General features: G+C 44.3%; 1 protein-coding gene across 1 annotated transcript in view; it reads right to left on the bottom strand.

Annotated features, from left to right (window-relative positions):
* Itpr2 (inositol 1,4,5-trisphosphate receptor type 2) overlaps positions 1 to 19,854 on the bottom strand; it is a 391,594-nt gene that overhangs the window by 151,502 nt on the left and 220,238 nt on the right.

The following is a 19,854-nucleotide window of genomic DNA, read 5'->3' as shown; positions in this document are numbered from 1 at the left end:
GAATAGAGGCTCGCTAGGATGCTGCCACACACTCCTAGTCTAACTTCTGGGAGAAGATGACTGGAGTTTTTCCCCCCATGCGACATGAATATTGCAAAGACCACCAGACCTCCTCATGCTGCATTTGTTAATGGGACAGAAAATGACTGCAGGTAGGGGAGGCCCACTTGCCAGGTCCTCTCCCTTACAAAAGACACAGAGGAACCAGACTGTGTCTGGTCTTCCCGCCAGGTGGGGCCACCACCTTCTAAAGAGCAGGGCTGTCCTGAGTCTGGCCCAGGTCAGGACCACAGAGCAGCCCTGGACATCACAGGGTGTGAGGTGGGAGGAGCTGAGGGCCCCTCATCAGTATAGAAGCTGGGGAGACAGCCTCCTCCTCAGAGCCCTGCCGCTGAGTTTATTGTTATTTTATCAACTAGCAAGTACATTTCAGCTGGGTTCTTCATGTTGTCAGTTTTTCAGAAGAAAAGACAAAGAAGAAAAAGGAAGGAAAAGAAGGGACATGGACTGGCAGATGCTTTGGGTCAGGGTTTGTATCAGTTGAGTCTCACAAAGAACAAAGCCCTCGTGACTGCTTCCTCTAATGAGGCTGAACAGGGATTTACAGAAATATTTATTGCAGTCCTATTTCTAATCTTGAAAGAAATCCATACAAGAAGATTTTTTTTCTGTACTGGATCAATCAAGCTTCAACCTGGCTCTAAGCGATGATAATTATCCGAAAGTAAATTGTTATGTTTTCGTCTGACTGCCTATTGCCTGGCACGTGCTTCTTCCAGGGCTGTCTGGAAAGAACAGTACACGGGGCCATCTTGGGTGACTTATGTAACCGGCAACTAACCATTGAAAGCTGTCAGCCTCAGGAGCTGTCATTGTGTGCAGCCCACCCACTGTGCGCAGCCAACCTACTGTGCGCAGGCCCCTACTGTGTGCAGGCCCCACTGTGTGCTGCCCCCTACTGTGTGCAGCCCCCTATTGTGTGCAGCCCCCCTATTGTGTGCATCCCCCTACTGTGTGCAGCCCCCTACTGTGTACAGTTCACCTACTGTTTGCAGCCCCCTACTGTGTGCAGATCACCTACTGTGTGCAGCTCATCTACTGTGTGCAGCTCACCAAGGAGCTTGGGTTCCACCTCATCTATTTCTCTCTGCTGCTGCTAAGAACTATGTTTTAACACGAAAATTAATTTTAAAGCAATCTTTACCTACAACTTCTTTGAATATTGTTATAAACAATACACAGGGAAAATTGATAAATAATTAGAATTGTTTTCTCTGGTTTTATTGGTTAAAACTATGATTAATGGCAGTTGAGGGATGGTTCGGTGGCTAAGAGCACTGGCTTCTCTCCCGGAGGACCAGTGTTCAAGCCCTAGTGCCCACATGACCATTCACAAACATCTGTAACTTCACTCCAAGGGAGTCCCACACTCTCTTCTGGCCTCCACATATGGTGTATAGACATGCATTCATGAGAAACACCCATACACATAAAATAAAACAAAAATAAATAAATCATTTGTAAATGATACTGTCATCACTCCTAAAGGAATATTATTATGGCAAACAAAAACAAAGCAAAACAACAACAAAAACCACAATACAGGAAGGAATGGTAAAGGGAAATTAACATAATAATTATTTGTTCAGAAATTAATAAATAATTAGCAGCATGACTAAGTTAAACAGAAAGCTGAGAGATACAGAAAAACAAAGTAAAGTAAGCAATTCCTCCAAAGGTTAGATGAGAACGTATGAGAAAAGGAGACAATGATTGGGCAATCTGAGGAAAGAACTCAGAGGCAAGGACAGAAAGGACAGTTGGAAGGACAGACAGGTACACAGATCTCCCAAAGCTGAGCCAGGCCTGGAGACACACCACCGACAACCAAGACAACTGCAGACTGTTGGCTGCTGTTCTGTTGTGTCTTTTAGCTGACAACAAGAATCTCTTGTGCTGGGAAAATAAGCTCCTCTTACAAACAGAGTAAACCCAAACTAAATCTTAGAATTTCTAGAAAACAATGAAAACATGAAAGAGGAGGAAGGAGAAAGGGAGCAAGGACAGAAAGGGGCAGAGACTGTGGGCTTCAGATGAAGTACACAAAGCCAGCGGAAAGCAGGTGGCGGTAAGTTAGACACGTGGCCAGCGCAGAAGCAGCAGTGGTGCTGGAAGAATCAATGGCAATAATAGATCTCTAGAAACATACCCTGTGGAAGCAGAAAGAGGTTGGCCACCAGACAACCTGGTTTTAGTAAAGATTCTAGATAAAACATTATAAGAAATGGAGAATAATTCTGAGATCTTCCCTGACCAACATAATTCTCACCAAGCCCGAAAAACATGTGTAAGTCCTGAAGAACAACATAATTTGCCCAAATCAAATCAAACAAGAAAATGCCTAACAGGATTATTTCTACAGAAAAAATAATTGTTTAGGAATCGAATAACTTCAGAACCCCAATCCCAAAGAGCTTCACAGGGAAGTTCCATCAAATGTACAAAAGAGCTCACTCCGGTATTACCGTCTGCTTCAGATCAGAAGGGAAATCACCCATGTTCCTCTCACAAAATAAGCAAAAGTGATAAAAATCCTGACAGTGATTGAGAGCAAAAATGCCTACAGATGTTTACAGCATCACTACATGCACAGAAGTGTGTGTGCTGTTGAATGCCATAACCTAGTGTGGTTTGTCCCACAAAGTCAATATCGGAAGTGTTAGGACACATCAACCAAACAGGGAAGACAGGGCAACACAGTGCACATGATAACCAGAGAAAGAGAAGCCACATGGTCATAGCAACACTCCAGAGTCACTGAGCAGGTTTAACCTCATCTCTGTTTACAACTTACTTGCAGTATATAGAAAATAGACAGACAGACGAGAGCTAGATAGGCAGAGATGATAGACAGATGATCCCTTAACAAAATAAAATATACTTTGCCATGCCCTAAAAACAAATCGTATGTTTCGTGGGAAATACTGGGCACTTTTGGTGGAGCTGAGGTGAAGAGACAATGTCTGCTCTCACTGTAAATATTTCACATGTGCTACATGTCCAGTCCAAAACAATTAGCAGAGAGAAATGACTTAGGGATATTTGTAATCTATGAGCATTTGTAGGTAAAACCCCTTATTCTGTAAGAACCAAAGACAATACAAACAGTAGGAAACTCAATAAGATGCTGAGGTTTAAAGCATGCAGATATAGGGGAGCTGGGAAAACACGCTGTTGGGGGAACAGTGCAAAGCCTCTCTGTGTTCGGTGAGCTGTGACACCATCAGAGGGTCTGCGTGAGTGTTGGCTTGGTTCTGCACACACGTGAAAGGCCACCTAAGACGATAACAACACTGATTGGGTGGGCAGAGGGGCAAGGGGGAAAGAGGAGGGGGAATCAGGGCTAGCGTAAGAAGGCAGGGGAGGATCTAGCCTCCTTTTACTTTTGTACTTTGTGGTGTATTAACAAATTAAATCATGAATTTAAACTAATATTTAATTGAGAGAATCCTCTTAAGGGTCTCTGAGAAACAGCCTAGTAGTGACCAAGCTACTTTTGGACAGCCAGAACAAGCTTTGAGAGAAGGACCTGGCTCTGCAGTGGCTTCCTTTGTATCTTCTATGCCATCTCAGACATGGGTTCTTCTAGGTGAAGGGTGTTTCTTGACTGGAGTGATTTGCCTTTACTTTGGAAAAATCTGTCCCTGGCACTTGCCTGTGGGCTCTGAGGTATGTAAGCAGTATAGAACTTTCCTCCAAGGCTGTTTGGCATTTTTGTTTTGAGACAGGGTCTCCTGTATCCAGGCTGGCCTCAAACTCGATATGTGGCCAAAGAGGACCTTGTACTTCCGACACTCTGGCCTCCACCTCTTGAGTGCTGAGAGCACACGTGTGCATCACCACGCCTGGCTTATGTGGTGGCAAATATCAAGCCAGGCTTTCTACAAGCCAGGCAGGTAAGTGTTACACAACCAGGCTACCGTCAGCCTATATGACTGCTATTTCCAATCCAGTCCTTTGCTCTACTCTGGGGATATATGGCTGCTTTCTGGAACTGCTGTAGGCACTTCATAGTCTTCTCTTAGCTTTCTGTTGTTTCAGCTCCTAGTTACCGTTACCATGTCTCGATATTATCATTTCTCTGAAATGCATCACTTTGGGTCCTTTTTGAAAGTATTCACATTGTTATCTTTTTGTTAAGATGTCATTCTTTTCTCTAGTTCCTAATTCAAACTTGGCTGGCAGACCCGAGAACTCTTTTGTGTTCTAAGCACAGACTGTTTATGAGTTTGATTAGCAGTCTGCAGAGTCTAGATCTCCTAGGAGCTGCTATAACTTTGAACAATACCAAAGTCCTCGAGAACTGGAGAGACTCAGCTCATATGAGAACCAGCCCATCTCTGTTCTGGAGCAGCTGGGCACATTCTTTTCTGGGTGGAACATTCTATTAACATAGCAATAGGGTCTTGGGATAAAAAAAAAAAAATGCCAGAAGTATTTGATTTTGTCCGCAGAAGCTTCTTTTCTATCCACAGGAGCACACAAATAAATTCCACCCATGCAAGCCTCATAATGCTCATTCCATTTGGCTTATTACTACAGTCAGGGAACAATTTGTGCATCTCCAACATTTATACAAAATCAACAAAATTTAGTTCATTTGTGGTGGGGGATGTCCTTCTGTATATGTGTTGCTTTTATTGGCTAATGAATAAATCTGTTTCAGCCAATGGCTTAGCAGAGTAAAGCCAGATGGGAAATTTAAACATATATATATATATATATATATATATATATATATATATATATATAGAGAGAGAGAGAGAGAGAGAGAGAGAGAGAGAGAGAGAAGGCAGAGTCAAGGAGATGTCATGTAGCTGCTGAAGGAGACAGATTCCAGAATCTTACCAGTAGGTCACAACCTTGTGATGATACATAGATTAATAGAAATGAGTTACTTTAAGATGTAAAAATGAGCTAGAAATACACCTGAGCCACTGGCCAAACAGTGTTGAAATTAATATAGTTTCTGTGTGATTATTTGGGTCTTGGTGCCAGGGAAACAAAAAGCTGTCTTTGTTTACAAAATAGCATCCACCATCTGGGGCATGGGTCCACATAAGACCTAAAAAAGCTTACAAAAAAAAGAGGGCTTCTAGACCCACAAAAACATGAGCCAAATGCAGCTTCTTGGTAGCTGCATTTTTTTTCAGATAGGCTCTGTTTACTGGCAGTGAACAGAGGCATGGCTCCTTTAAGAAAAGGCTTCCAGACTCAACATTAGCAGCAAAAATGGGGGGCCTCTTTAAGAGAGAGCTTCTTTGTTCCTGCTGGCAGCATGAACTCTAGCTCTTTTGGGAGGTCCTGCACTTTTAGGGTTTGTGAGCAGCGTGCTACTAGTTGCTTAATGGCGACATAGACTGGCTGTGTCCCTGGAGTTGGGACAGTGAGCATGGCTCACAGAGGCAGTGAACATGCCTCCACCATGTTGACTGGGGTGGAGCAAATAGGCAGGGTAACAGAGTTGGTCCTAGCCATGCCCACTTAGCATTTTTTTTAAAAAGTGCTCCTGGTCAGAAAATGATTACAGATAGGCAATAAAGACAGATCCAGACCAAAAGTAAACCTACGAATGGGTGACAGTGTGTTAAAAAAAATGTATGTAGACTTGGGAGAGAGAAGAAAAAGAGTACAGACAGTTAAAATATAAAAGAGTACAGACAGTCATAGATTAAAGGAGTAAAGATAATAAAATAAATATTAAACTTGTAGAAAAAGTAAAAAGCAAAAAAAGCCACATAAAGATGGAAAATACACAGAGTCTGGATTATGTATATTATTCTGTTTTCTTTAAATTTCTTGATGGCAGAGAGACATTTGATTGTAGAGGCTGCTAAGCTAAACCAACATAAATATTTTAAAGTTATCTTGAATTCAAAATTTGAGTCTAAGGATATGTTACTTTGGAAAAGAGATTCTGTTTTTGTTTCCACAGAGGATGAGAACCCCTGGATTCCTTCCAGGCTAATGTGGTTTGATGGAACAAGACCCCCCAAAGCATCTTTGTGAACCCTAAAATCACTTTGCCCAACAAACAGCAGGAAGCAGTTTGGAGAAAACTACACCCAAATTCCTAAAATGATTGTTTATAAATTTTTATTCTCATTCAAAGGGAGTTGATTGTAAGTGATTAATGGTCACAATCAATTTCTAAAAAACAAAAAAGGGGGATATGATATAGAGATGAATACTTTGTATTGGTATGGATCTTGGTCTATTAATTTAAGTTCAATTTTGTTACACTATGTATATGTATATTTCTAATTTTGCTTGAGGTATTGTGTTTGTACAGCTCACTTAAAAATGTAATGCATAAATAAGAAATACAGATTAATAGACAGCCATCTATAATAGCAAAACCATAGTCATGTTAGTTAGGTTTTCTAGATGTTCAGAGATATATTTCAGTTAGATAATCTTCAAAGACCTACAGAATATGGCATTTAAAAGGTTTTAAACTTTTCTAGACAGTGAGACATGTCTGCTTCTGGTAGCACCAATTACTTCAGAGAGGTTGATAGGCATTTAAGAAATTCATTATGGAATTTGCCTTCAATGTTACAAGGCTAGCCATTTGGGCAAAAAGCTGTTCTTGCCTCAACTGCTTGATGGTATGCTGTATAAACTGGACATGCAGAACCCACAGACAAATGACTGCTAAACTTGCCAAAAAAAAATGAAACAGTCCTTCAGGGTTCCTGCTTTGTGACAGTCTGTCAGACTTAATGAAGGACAAAGAGGAAAGTGACTGACAAACTGCCAATACAGGTGAAATGGTCTTTCAAATTTCCTGCTTCATGGAAAAGCCTGCCAGATGCTATGGGCCATTAGGCTGAAGACTGGTGCCCCAGTGTTACAGAAGGACTTTGGGTGACTGTCCAGGCAGCAAGACGTCTCTGTCAATTCTAGAGTTTTGGAAGTTGCTTACAATGTACTTCCTATTTACTTAGATAATATTATATCCTTCTGGAGTCTTTGATGACGTTGAAGGCAGATAATTAAACTTTTTCTTAATTATGATAAAAGATAAATTAGATATGAAACTTTAGACACAAAAAGTATTGTAACTGCAATTCTTTCTTGATTCCTATTTTATTATATGTAATTTTACTATGTTAAAGTTAAAACTTTCTTTTTTAATTAAACAGAAAAAGGGAGATGATGTGGGATATCCTTTTGTATATGTGTTGCTTTTATTGACTAATAAATAAAACTGTTTCTCCCAATGGCTTAACAGAGTAAAGGTGGGAAATCTAAACAGAGACATAGAAAGAGAGAGTAGGCAGAGTCAAGAAAACACCATGTAGCTACCGAAGGAGACAGCTGCCAGAACCTTACCAGTAGGCCACAGTAATAAAAAATGGGTTAATTTAAGATATAAATCTAGCTAGAAATATCCCTGTTTTTGACCAAACAGTGTTGAAATTAATGAAGTTTCTGTGTGATTATTCGGGTCTCCCTTTACATTTGCAGAGAAAAGCTGACTCACCCGGGATAACCCTCCACCACTGTTAGTGTAAGAGTCAGGATAAGATTTCCCAGGTGAACCCAAGACTCCTCCATCAGCCCAGGGAACACTGACATTGTAAGGATGAAGGGGCGAAGGATGGGCGGGGCAAATGATGGGCGGGGAGAAGGATGGGCAGGGAGAAGAATGGGCGGGGAGAAGGATGGGCAGGGCTCTGGGAAATGCTGTCTCCTGAGCGTGGCATTGCCTGCAGCTATGATTCCCTGCCTATGAGCAGGACACTCACAGTCCTGTCACAGTGAGGGGGAGGCTCCTGAGGCGCCACCCTGGCTCAGGACTACCTACAGCTAGTTTGACAGCTGCTGGAGGAAGGGAGTGATGGCTCCTAGGTTGTATGTGGATGAGCTCTCCTTCGTGGCCATAAGAACAGCACTAACCAAACTCAATGGGATAATAAAAAATAGCAATAATAATAATAATAATAATAATAATATTTAAGGATTACTTCTTATTATGTGGCAAAATATTAAAATTGAAATTTAAAAAATATAAGCCTTAGTGGCTGCCATTCATATCTTTGGTCTTTTGTGACAGGGGCACCGCTGTGACCACACTCTTAGAAGAAAGTACACATTCATTCCTTATGCTCAGAGCCCTCTAAAAGGCTCCCAAGACCTCAGCCACATTGCTGAGGGGTCAGGAAACACAGACTTAACTGGGCCTTTTCCCACACTGCCCCCCTTTAAAATTAATATTGGAAACACAAAACAAGATGACCACTGCAAACCAAGTGTGTATGGGCGGGGGGAGAATACAAGAATAAGCTGGGGGTTTGGAGGTGTCCAGACCCCAGCCCAGTGATGATCTACATTCTCATTTAAATAAAGCCAGGGAAAGAAATAAACAAGAAGCCAGGCTCAATTGTAGGAGGCAGAGCAGCCCGCTCCTTTATGGCTGTGTAAAGATGTAAGAGCCAAACTACACAGGCTGATGATAACGAGCTGCCCCTTCCTCTCCAGCTCATTAACAAAGTTATATGGCAGTGAGTCTCCATTTCAGACCTGGAGGCTAGCTAGCCTTTTTATAGGACATGCCATTTCTCACTATGAGCTTTCATATGTTAAACGATACCACCACTGTGTGAGCCGCAGACACTCTGTGACTGACCTAACAAGATAAATTTTCAACTATAGTTTTGCCAAGAAACAAGGAATGAGCTATGTAGAGTTTGGCTAAGTATTCAGGATGGATGGCAAGGGCACACATTCACATGCATGCACACTAAAACTGTGTGTGTGTGTGTGTGTGTGTGTGTGTGTGTGTGTGTGTGTGCATACACCATAACTGGCTGCCCAAGGCCTTCATGTAAAACAGCATAGTCTTTGCATATAACCTATACATACACTCCCATAGACTTGAAATTGTCTCTGGGTTAACTATCAGCAGCTTATACCACAAAAGTACAACATGAATCATTAGACAAAATCCTTTTTTAATATCTATTTTATTTTATGTGCCTGTGTGTGAACTTGAGTGTATGTATGTGCACAGTGTGCATATAGGAACATGCAGAAGACAGAAAAGGTGTCGGACCCCCTGGAACCAGGGTAACAGGCAGTTGTGAGCCTCCAGAGTAATGCTGGGAACTGAACCAGGGTCCTCTGCAGGAGTAGAGAGCTCTCTTAACCACTGAGCCACCTCTCTAGCCCCTGTACTACATTCTCTATGGAACAAAAATAAGAAAGAAGTGCTATTCGGTACACATGCGATCTTCCTTTTAATTGTTTCCAGTCTGCAGAACTCACAGATGTGGAGGGTCCACCACACCCATGCACATCACAAGTACAGCATAAATGGAGGTTGGGGGATGCTGTCTCTAAAGGCAGACCATCAGACAGGAAGCTGACGTGAGAATCACATCAGAACCACCCGAGGGCTGGGATTTGGAGTCCCAGCATCCATGGGAATGACAGGAAGTATGGTGGGGGCTTTGTAATTGCGACCTCAGAAGGCAGAGGGGGAGCCACAGACAGAGCAGCCACGTGGGGAGAGCCCTGGGTCTCCCTGCAGCTCCCTGCTTCAGGAATAAGGTGCAAGAGCAACTGAGGATGGTTTCTGATATGAATCTCAGGTCTCCACATGCTCCCCCACACATATGAGCCCACTCACATGCAAACATGCATGTACACACATAGCACACACATACACATGAAAATCTAAAAAATAAATTAAATCAAAAGCAGACTTTCCGAGACCTACATGCTAAGGGTAATTAGTCAGCATTGCCCTAAGATGCAGCCGTGGGTGTGGACTGTTCATACAGTTCTATTGGGGCCCACATCCTGTCATCTCTTAGTAGGGCACCTTGCCCAGCTTCCCTTTGATTCAATGAAATAATCATGCCTTCTACAAACATGCATTCCAATGACAGGGAGAGTAAATCATCCTGTGTGTCAAATGTTCCACATGGGTGAGATCATCTATTAAAAAGCTGATTAGCCAGGCGTTGGTGGCGCACGCCTTAATCCCAGAACTCGGGAGGCAGAGGCAGGCAGATCTGTGTGAGTTTGAGGCCAGCCTGGTCTACAAGAGCTAGCTCCAGGACAGGCTCCAAACTACAAAAAAACTGCCTTAAAAAACAACAACAAAGAAACAACAACATACATACAAAATCTACATACAAAAAGCTCTGAAGAGAAAGTGGCATTCAACAAACTTACATCCCAAGAAAGTTTTAAAGAATAAGAGAAAAACAAAAGACCTTTTGCAAGAGGAAAAAAATACAACAACATTGGTTTTGTTATAGTTTAAGAGGAACCCACCCCGAACCACAAAACTGAACAGCTAATCCCTGTTGATGCAGCTGAGTCTGGGCACTGCAGTTCAGGGCTTTGATTTGCACTCACAGACTTTAGCATGAGACTGACCGCTACAGGCAGGGAGCCAGAGGCGGGTCGGGAAAGCCAAGCTCAAGTTTGGCTACCTTCTGGGTTCTCCTTAAGGCCAGGGTCAGAAAACAAAGAGCCCTCACCTTCTTTCCCAGGCTTCAGTCTCCCAATGCTGACTGCTGCCTTAGGGCACAAACCAGATCTCCTTCTGGGAGATGCAATCTAGAGACTCACCACCTCAAAAGGGTTCCTTTCTGTCAGGTCCCATTTCCACAGTCTCACAAAGAAGATAAAAGATGCTCAAACCTGAAAGGTTATTTAAGGGGCTGGAAAGATGGCTCCATAGCTGACAAAGTCTAAGGCAGTGTTCTCAGCCTTCCTAATGCTGAGGCCCTTTAATGCAGCTCCTCACGCTGTGGTGACCCCAACCATAAAATTATTTCCATCACTACTTCATAACTGTAATTTTGTTACTGTTATGAATCATACTGTAAATATCTGTGTTTTCTAGGGGTCTTAAGTGAACCCAGTGAAAGGTCATTCGACGCCCAAAGGGGTCACAGCCCACAGGCTGAGTTGGGCTGCTCTTAAGGGATGTGGGCACCTGCATACAGACACACATACATAGATAAAATTAAAATCTTAAAAATTAAGTCCACTTGAACTTACAATTTAAAATTACTTCTCACTAACGTCCCTTAAATTGCGCACTTCCTTACTCCCCTCCATAGATCATGGCATTGGGGAAAATGCTGGCAGCCGCCTACACAAATTTCCAAACACGATGCCCAAAATCTATTTTTTTGGATAATCGCTGAGTCATTATATAAACCGTTTTTAAGCAATGTGGGATGAGAACTGAGCTGCTTCCCCCCACTATGTTATTTATCTACATTACATAATACTTAATTTTGCTCTTCAGAAATATAATGGTAGACAGACAGACAGACAGATAAATGATAGCCAGAGAGCAACTGTCCTTGCTGGAATTAGCGTGGCCACTCATCAGTTAGGTGCAGCTGATCAACGTGTGCTTTCTGGTACAGAGCAGTAAGGCTTACTTATCTCGCGCAGATCTTGGGATCATCCAGAGCAACCTGACTGAATTCCAGGCCAAGAGCGGTGTGGAGCGCGTGACATGTCTCCAGTGAAGCCCAGAGCCGACCCTGCAGGAGTTACGTAACTGCACGCTGTTGTTGGCGGAGCGGCCTCAGTGGCTCAGCCGTCTGTGTCTCCAGCCACACCCTGCAGCTCTGATCTGCACAGGGTCCACATGTGTAGTCACGTGTTTGGGGACCTCGGTGGCAGCAAACCAGGCAGGCACTATTCCCTGCCTATCAGTAGGAGGAGTTCCGTAAAACTAACCACCCAGTACACAGATCATATCAGGACAGAGGTCACCACAAGCCACAGAGAAAGCATGTGTCAAGTGTGCACTATGACCCCCGCCCTTTCAAATAAACCTTTAAGTTGGGGCTACTTAGGGATAATTTATTTAAGATGCTACATCAAGTATAACCAGCTGTCAATCATACATGCTTCTCCCAACATGAGCTCCAGGGAATAACTAATTCCAAATATCAGATATGCATGCTTTTCTTCCCAAGGCTCAGACAGAACATGCATCATGAGATGGACAGCATATCTAGTCTCCAAGTAATGTTACTCTGTTTTGTTAACACTGAGCAAGCTCTCATGTATGTGATGTATGTGTCTAAATATCTACCCCAACTCCCTACCCCCCACCATCTGCCCCTCACTCCTCCCCACCCCTACCCCCCACCATCTGCCCCCACTCCCCCGACTCCTACCCCCCACCCCCACTCTCCACCACTACTCCCTACCCCCACCATTTGCCCCTTTTCCACCCCTGCATCATCTGCCCCCAATCCCACCCCCTTGGCATTTTTTTGCTAGTGCTGGACCCAAACGTAAAAAGAGTGAATGCCAAATGAACTCCTCGTCCTCCCTTTACTCAAAGTCTTAAACATCTCTCTGCCCACACAGAGCCTGCCCAGGTACAGGGCAGTGTACGTCGATCATAAACAAGAGTCTGAGAGACAATCTGCGGTGTGCAAACGTGACACACGGAGGGAAACCACATCTGGAAACAGAGTACCCACAAGAAAAACACACCCCTTTTATCATTCCAAGATGCACCCATGTCTCTACTAAATACCAAAATAATCCCGAAGGAAGTAGTTCGTTATTACAGCCGCTAAAATTAAACAGGTGATTAACGGTAAAAAGTAACACCAATGACTAGGATTCTGAGTAAAGCTGACTATATTGGTGCAACAGCTTTGATCGCATCTGGTTTGAATATTTATGATCATATAGTGAGATTTCAAAATATAAATGAGAGGAAATAGAAACAGTTAACTTTTACATAATTCAAAGGGTTATAGTCGGCTGCCTGAGGCATCATTTATGGAACAGTGACACCTATTGGTTGGCTGGGGTATTGCAGCACAGCTCTATAGTACGTTCTTTAACAACTGAGGGAGGGTGGGGACAGCCACAGGCGTGAGTGGTGGAATCAGACACATCAAATCTGTTCTATCCTCACACTGGGTCACCTTGGCCAGCCTCAGCACAAGGCAAGGGGCTTAGTCTTACTGCAACTTGATAAATCAGGTTTCATCAATACTCATGGGAGAACTGCCTTTTCTGAACAGAAATAAAGGAGTGGACGCGGGTGGGGGGGGGTGGACAGAAAGGAGGTGGAGGGTGGATGGGAGTGGGAGGAGAGGATGGAGGGAAAACTGCAGTCAAGATGTAAAGTAAATGAATAAATATTAAAAAACAAAAACAACCTAAAATATGTTATATGCACGCAGGAGAACGTCACAAATGAAGCTATTGTTTTGTACAAATACTTTTTGTTTAAAATACAATCCCAGGGCTCACAAGAGAGCCACGGCAGACTGGTAACCTGAGTTTGACCTCCAGGTTCTAACTTCGCAGATACGTCCTTGGCCACAGCACACAATATTACAGCGGTTCTAAACCTGGGGCTGAACGACCTTTCGGAGGGGATACATCTCAGAATCCTGCATAGCAGGTATTTACATTATAATTCATAGCAGCAGAAAAATTATGGTTATGGAATGTCAATGAAAATAATTTTATGGTTGGGAGATACCACAACATGAGAAATTATATTAGTGGGTCACAACATGAGGAACTGTATTAGCGGGTCACAGCATGAGGAATGTTGAGAACCACTGCTATAATAATAAGCAATTTTGAAAGATTTCAGTGTAAATATTGCTACCAGTAGGTAAGCCGAGAAGACAGGGACCAGCAAGGGAACAGTGGCCTCATGTCCCTGTGACCTCTGTGACCTCTGCATTACCAAAGCTTTCCGAAGCCCAGGCCTCCATGCCCTTTGATCTGTATCTTCTGTTTAATACATTCAGTTTGGGTTTATGACTAGCACACACAGTCGTCCTTAGCCAGTGAACCAGACTCACGTACGCCTCAGGAGTTCTAGCCTGGACAGCCGCGGTCTCTCCTACTGACCTCTCTAGCTTGGGTGTCTCTCACTATGTCACTGCAGCAGGATGAGCCTTGCAGAGCCAGGTCCTCGTCACAAACTCCAGTCCAGGAAGTTCAAGTTCACTGACTGCGAGATGAATTCCGCTCTCACAGCTTTGACTACCAGACCTTCCAGAAGACAGTGGACACTCTACACATCATACCCCAGCACTACGGAAATAGCCTCACAGGGATCCCACATAAGGCAGACGGTACCCTGAACAAAGCGTAGAAATTATCCTGGATGCGCAACACTAAGAAATGTATTTTCTCTCTATGATCTTGGACCTACTAAATTTACTGCATAAATGACCCTTTCATGGTCCTGGAGAGAGGGCTCAGTGGTTAAGAGCACTGGCTGCTCTTGCAGAGGAACCTGGGCATTAATTCCCTGCATCCATACAGTGGTTCAGGACCCTCTTTAACTCCAGTTCCCAGAACGTGATGCCCTCTTTAGGCCTCTACATACACACATACAGGCAAAACATTTATATACATAAGGCAATAAAAATAAATAAATCTTTTAAATGTACCTTCTCTATGAATTCCCAGACCATTCATGGAACACCATTTTCACCCACCTCTTAGACCAGTATAACTCCAGTCCCAGAACCCAGTTTCCAACTGAGGCCAACACGGTCAACAATCCTGCTGGAATCTGACCTTCCTGGACCAGGTAGGAGACATGTGTATTGTGTACTGAACAGCTACGAGACGGGGCAGGACAGAAACTTCTGTCTACAACCAATGAGAGAAAACCCTCACAGGATGTCTTAATTAGGGATTTTTATTGCTGTGAAGAGACACCATGACTATGACAACTCATAAATAAAAACATTTAATTGGGATGGCTGGCTTACAGTTTCAGAGGTTCAGTCCATTATCATCAGGATGGGGAGCATGGTGGCATGCAGGCAGATGTGGTGCGGGAGCTGAGGGTGCTACATCTTGACTCCCAGGCAACAGAAAGCCTGTCACAGAGGGAAACTTGAGGAAAAAATACCTCAAAGCCCACCCTAATAGTGACACACTTCATCCAACAAGGCCGTACCTCTTAATAGTGCCACTCCCTGTAGGGGCCATTTTCTATCAAACCACTGCACGGGGTAGGAGGAGGAGCATTACAGAAAGAGCAGACCAGCATTTGCAAAGGATGGGAACAGAGGAGTTGGGCAGTCATGCTCCCTTGCTTCCTCTTTGTCGCAGACACGAAACCCTCTCAACATACACACACAAAAGCAACTTAGGGGAAGAAAGGGTTTATTTCAGCTTCCAGGTCACCATCCGTCATTGAGAGAAGCAGAAACTCAAGCAGAAGCTTGAAGCAGAAGCCATGGGGGAATGCTGACTGGCGGCTCACTCCCAGGCTCATGCCTAGCTAGCTTTCTTACACAGCCAACGACCTAGGGAATGGTACTGCCCACAGAAGAGACACCACCACCACACATCAACTGATAATCAAGATAACCACCCATAGACAAGGCCCCAGGACAACCTGAGATAAGGAAACAAGTCAATGGAAACTCTTCTCAGGCAAATCTATCAATACATCACATGTCAGTCCAGGCAAGTAATGATGGCGACTGAGACCAGGCTTTGGGGTGGCAAGCAGGGCACGCAGGCAGCTGAGTCTCATGGGCTAACTGGTGTGGGGTACAAGGCAAGGTGCAACAGCAAACCATAAGGTTTTAGTCAAGCAACCTAGTGGTGGCTTCAGAAACGAGAGGGACAGAGGAAGGAAGGGAAGACAGAGACAGCTCTCCTAGCACCTCAAGCCGGTGAGCCAATCCTAACTCTAAAGGCCTGAAGATGGCTGGGCCTTAGGAGTTTGTACTGCTCTCTCGCAGAGAACCTGAGTTTAGTCCCCAGCACGCATATCAGGTGGCTCACAACCATCTCTAATTTCAGATCTAGCACCCTCACCTGGCCTGTGCAGGCACCTCCACTCACATGCACACACCAGCACAGAGAGACACATGCACACACACTAACAATAAAAACCCATCTTTTAAAAAAAAAAATCTTATTGGCTGCCCCAAAATAGTCGAGATGTCTTTGTTGCCTGTCTTAACTAACATTGCCTCCATTTCTACATAATTCACTTAGCAGGTGGTATAGGCTTAACTTTTGCTTATTCTCCAATGGAAGTCACATGGCATGCATCCTACATGGTGTTAAGTTGGGAGCATAGACCCCAGCCCCCAGGCCTGAGAGTTGTATTGATCTGGACTAATCAGCAGGCCAGGTCCTAACCCCTCCCGAGGTGGCTGGGGCGGGGGGGGGGGGGGGGGTGAGTCAGGACCACTCCCACAGAGTATTTAAGTGAACTCCCAAAAGAGGAACACGCTGTCCCTTTTCCTTCCTCCTGGTGGTTGCATTTCCTGCCTCCTGGATCCCTCTTGGGGCCACCCGAGTGCAGGAGTCCCATTAAACCTGGATATTTCTTAATTTGGCTTGTTTGGATTTGGCTTGATTGGGATTTTGCATCGGCAGAGAGCTTGCATTAGGAAAAATTCCTAACATCTTGGAGGTCCCACTGAGATGGGCAGCCCTTTCCCCGGCCCTAGGCCATGTGTCAAAAGCCCCCCCCTCCCCCCCTCTACAATCTGAGATCTCCACGCCACACTAAAACCAGCTCCTGGGCCACAGCGGCTGTGTCTTGGTTGAGTCCCTTTTCTTGTCTATGCTATAGGGTTTGGGGGGTACCCATTCATACTTATTTTTGTTATTTATCAGACTTTTGTTGAAGTAACAAGCTTGCGCCAAGGGTCCCATCCCAGCCACGGCCAGACCAGTGGGCCGGCCTCAGCTGAGGTAGAGATTTGTTTGTTTTGGGACACCAAACATTCAATTTCGGGCCTACGAGCCTTTTTGGCGGATGCACTGGAATGGACTTAGGCCACGTGGTTGAGCATAGACTTTAAAATGGGCACTTGCAGTTCAAAGCCAGATCCGCTGTTGCCCATGTAATGCCTCTTACAAAATCCTTTTTCTCCTGAATGCCCCAGGACTGAGATTAAAGACGGCTACTTCAGAACCAGACGAGTTTGCTTCTGCATCTGCCGCATCTGGGTGTTTGAGACTAAGACTATCGCCAACACCCACCGGGCTCTCCTAGAGGCCTTGTCATAGCCTGTCCTCCAAAATCTGGGCAGCGTGAAAAGCAAACCAGTGTTGCATGCTGCCGCTAAAAGCCACAAGACATTCAGCCGTCGTCCTGAACGGAACAGCAGTGGACAATACAGCTGGACAAAGATCCTCACTCTGGACTCTCTCCACATTTACCTGCACTTCCCTGACTACACACTCACCTCCATCTTGAGTCACAAGCTGGAGGAAAAGCAAATTTAGAGAAACACGGTGGTGTAAGCATCGCACTTGTTGCTAGCTTTCTGGGTTGTTTTGTTTTTTGTTTTTGTTTTCTCCCAACGTTTTTAGTTTTTCCCACTCCTCATGGCTCCTCTCTGTTTCCAAAACAACACAGCTCAGTCTCATGGGCACTGTCCTCTCTCACCAGCCCTGTGACTTTAGTGCCATTATGCGTGGCACCTGCCGGAGGACAGCACCATGCCGGGCACCTGCAGGAGGATAGCACCATTCCATGCACCTGCCAGAGGATAGTGCCATTATTCTGCAAATGCCTTAAGTTTTGCTTCATTCATTCATATGTCATGATATTTTATTTGTGCTTTAATAAATAAAGCTTGCCTGAAGATCAGAGTGTGGAGCTAGCCACTAGTTAGCCCTAGAAGCCAGGCAGTGGTGGCACGTACCTTTAATCTCAGCACTTGGGAGACAGAGGCAGGTGGATCTCTATGAGTTCAAGGCCACTCTGGACTACGTAAATTTAAACCAGTCTAAGAGAAACAAAGCCAAGTGGTGGTGGCTCACACCTTTAATCCCAGTACTAGCAAGGTGGAGACAGGAAGTGAAGTGGCTGGGTGGAGAGAGGAACATAAGGCGGGAGGAGACAGGAGCTCAGCCCACTCAGTCTGAGGATTCAGTAGAGGTAAGAACTAGTATCTGGATGCCCTGCTTCTCTGACGCTAATATCTGACTCTAGGTTTTTATGATTAGGACCAATTAGAAGTCACACTATCCAAATGCCTATGTAGAACACGATTCATTGTTGCGATTAAGATTATTTTATCTCAGCAATGCGCGTGACCATTTAAAATGCTCTAAACACCGGCCTCTAGGGGGGACAGTTAAATAAACCAGGAGTGCCACACATAATAGAAAGGATCCAAAATGCAGCAGCATGTGGCTTAAAATCTTCCCATGGGCTGCCGAGGGAATGGGGAAACACTTGCACCCAAAAAAGCTGCCCGCCACTGTGAAACAACTGCTCTGGTGGTGCTAGTCGTATTACAGGCTTATTGAGGTCTCTTCTTTACTGGAATTTCCATGTTAATCAGATGTGTGTATTAGTTACTTTTCTTGTTGATATGACCTAACAAGAAGTAACTTGAGGGAAAAGTGACCAGAAGCAGTGGTGGCAGGAGTGGTCACAAGGTGCCTGCAGCCACAGGCACAGGACAGACAGGGGAGGGGTCAGATTGGAAAGCCTCAAGGCCCCGCTTCCTTGAACCGCCTGGAGAACACTAATTCAAACACAGTCTATGGGGAAGGTTTGTTGCCAAACCACAACATAAAACAATAGGCCATCTGAACTATTCACAGTCCAAAATCATGAGCCAATTCTAAAGTTCATTGTTTCAGACTAGGACAGATTCATTTATCCTTTTAGAGGAAGACAGAACAATTACCTCATTCAAGTACCCAGTACCTTGCTGAGGGACTTGTAAAGGCAGAAATGAATTACCTCCTTCCACAAACAAGTGCACAAGCATTAGTCTAAAACCAACAATTCAGTTAAAAAGATGAAAGAAGAAAGAAAATTCCAGTGCAAAGAAAAAGTAACATTTTTTTCCTTTTAGGCATTCTACAATCACCATTTTAAAAATAGAAATTTTTATTTAAAAAATCCTTTTCTTCATTGTAATTTGGCACAATGGTCTAAAGATGGTGCGTGAAATTAAAAGAATCCAAAAGAACAACTTGTATATCAGTCGAGCTCTCAGAGATCAATATTTATGAAAACAATCGGCAAACAACAGCTTACGATCCAAGACGAGAGCGTCTAGCAGATGTCTCCTTAGGAGGCACAGGCTCCGAGGAGAAGCATACTGTCGCCCATATGTTCTCAGACATGTCACTCTCAGAGATCACGTGTACAAAGAAGCAGAAGAAGCAGATGCTCTCTTGAAAGAGAACTTTCTAATCTAGCTGTATTCAGATGGAGGTGTCATGCTCATCCAGTTGGGGTGCAAAAAGAAAGCCAGCCAAGTAACTTAGTCTGAGAGCGTCCATCTGCTCGAGTTGTTCAGGAGGAAGGGGTGTTCCTTTTTTCTGGTAGCCCATCTCACAACACTTCCCACATGTTTTGTCAACAACATTCCAGCTCCTTAGGAGTAACCCTGCCTCCCTTCCTCCTGATTTCCTTGGAATGATGGGGAGTCTCCTGCCTCAGCTGCTTGGCAGTGGATCTTGTGGCTGTGAACTCTAAAACTAGCATATACCAGGATGAGTGAGCTGAGGGGGTAGAAGATATGTTGTCGATTACAATAAAGTAGTCCCATACTAGTTCAGAATGGCATATAATAAACACCTTTTATTTAGGGGCAGGCTCACAGATCAGCATCCTCTGCATGAGTGGGGAAACAGGAACTGAGTCCACAAATCCAGCAGCCAGGGGGCTGCACACGCACCTACATCTGTATATATAGTAACCAAGACCACACCAAAAGTGGGTCAGCGTCTCAAAGGCCACTGAGTGAAGGAGTTCCCATAGCAGAGTTAGAGGGATCTGAGGTCTTGATTAGATTCAAGGATGCC

The sequence above is a fragment of the Arvicola amphibius genome, chromosome 2 (assembly GCF_903992535.2).
Source record: "Arvicola amphibius chromosome 2, mArvAmp1.2, whole genome shotgun sequence".
NCBI classification, from domain to species: Eukaryota; Metazoa; Chordata; class Mammalia; order Rodentia; family Cricetidae; genus Arvicola; species Arvicola amphibius.
Note: the sequence above shows the minus strand (reverse complement) of the source record. Positions and strands in the feature narration are given on the sequence as shown.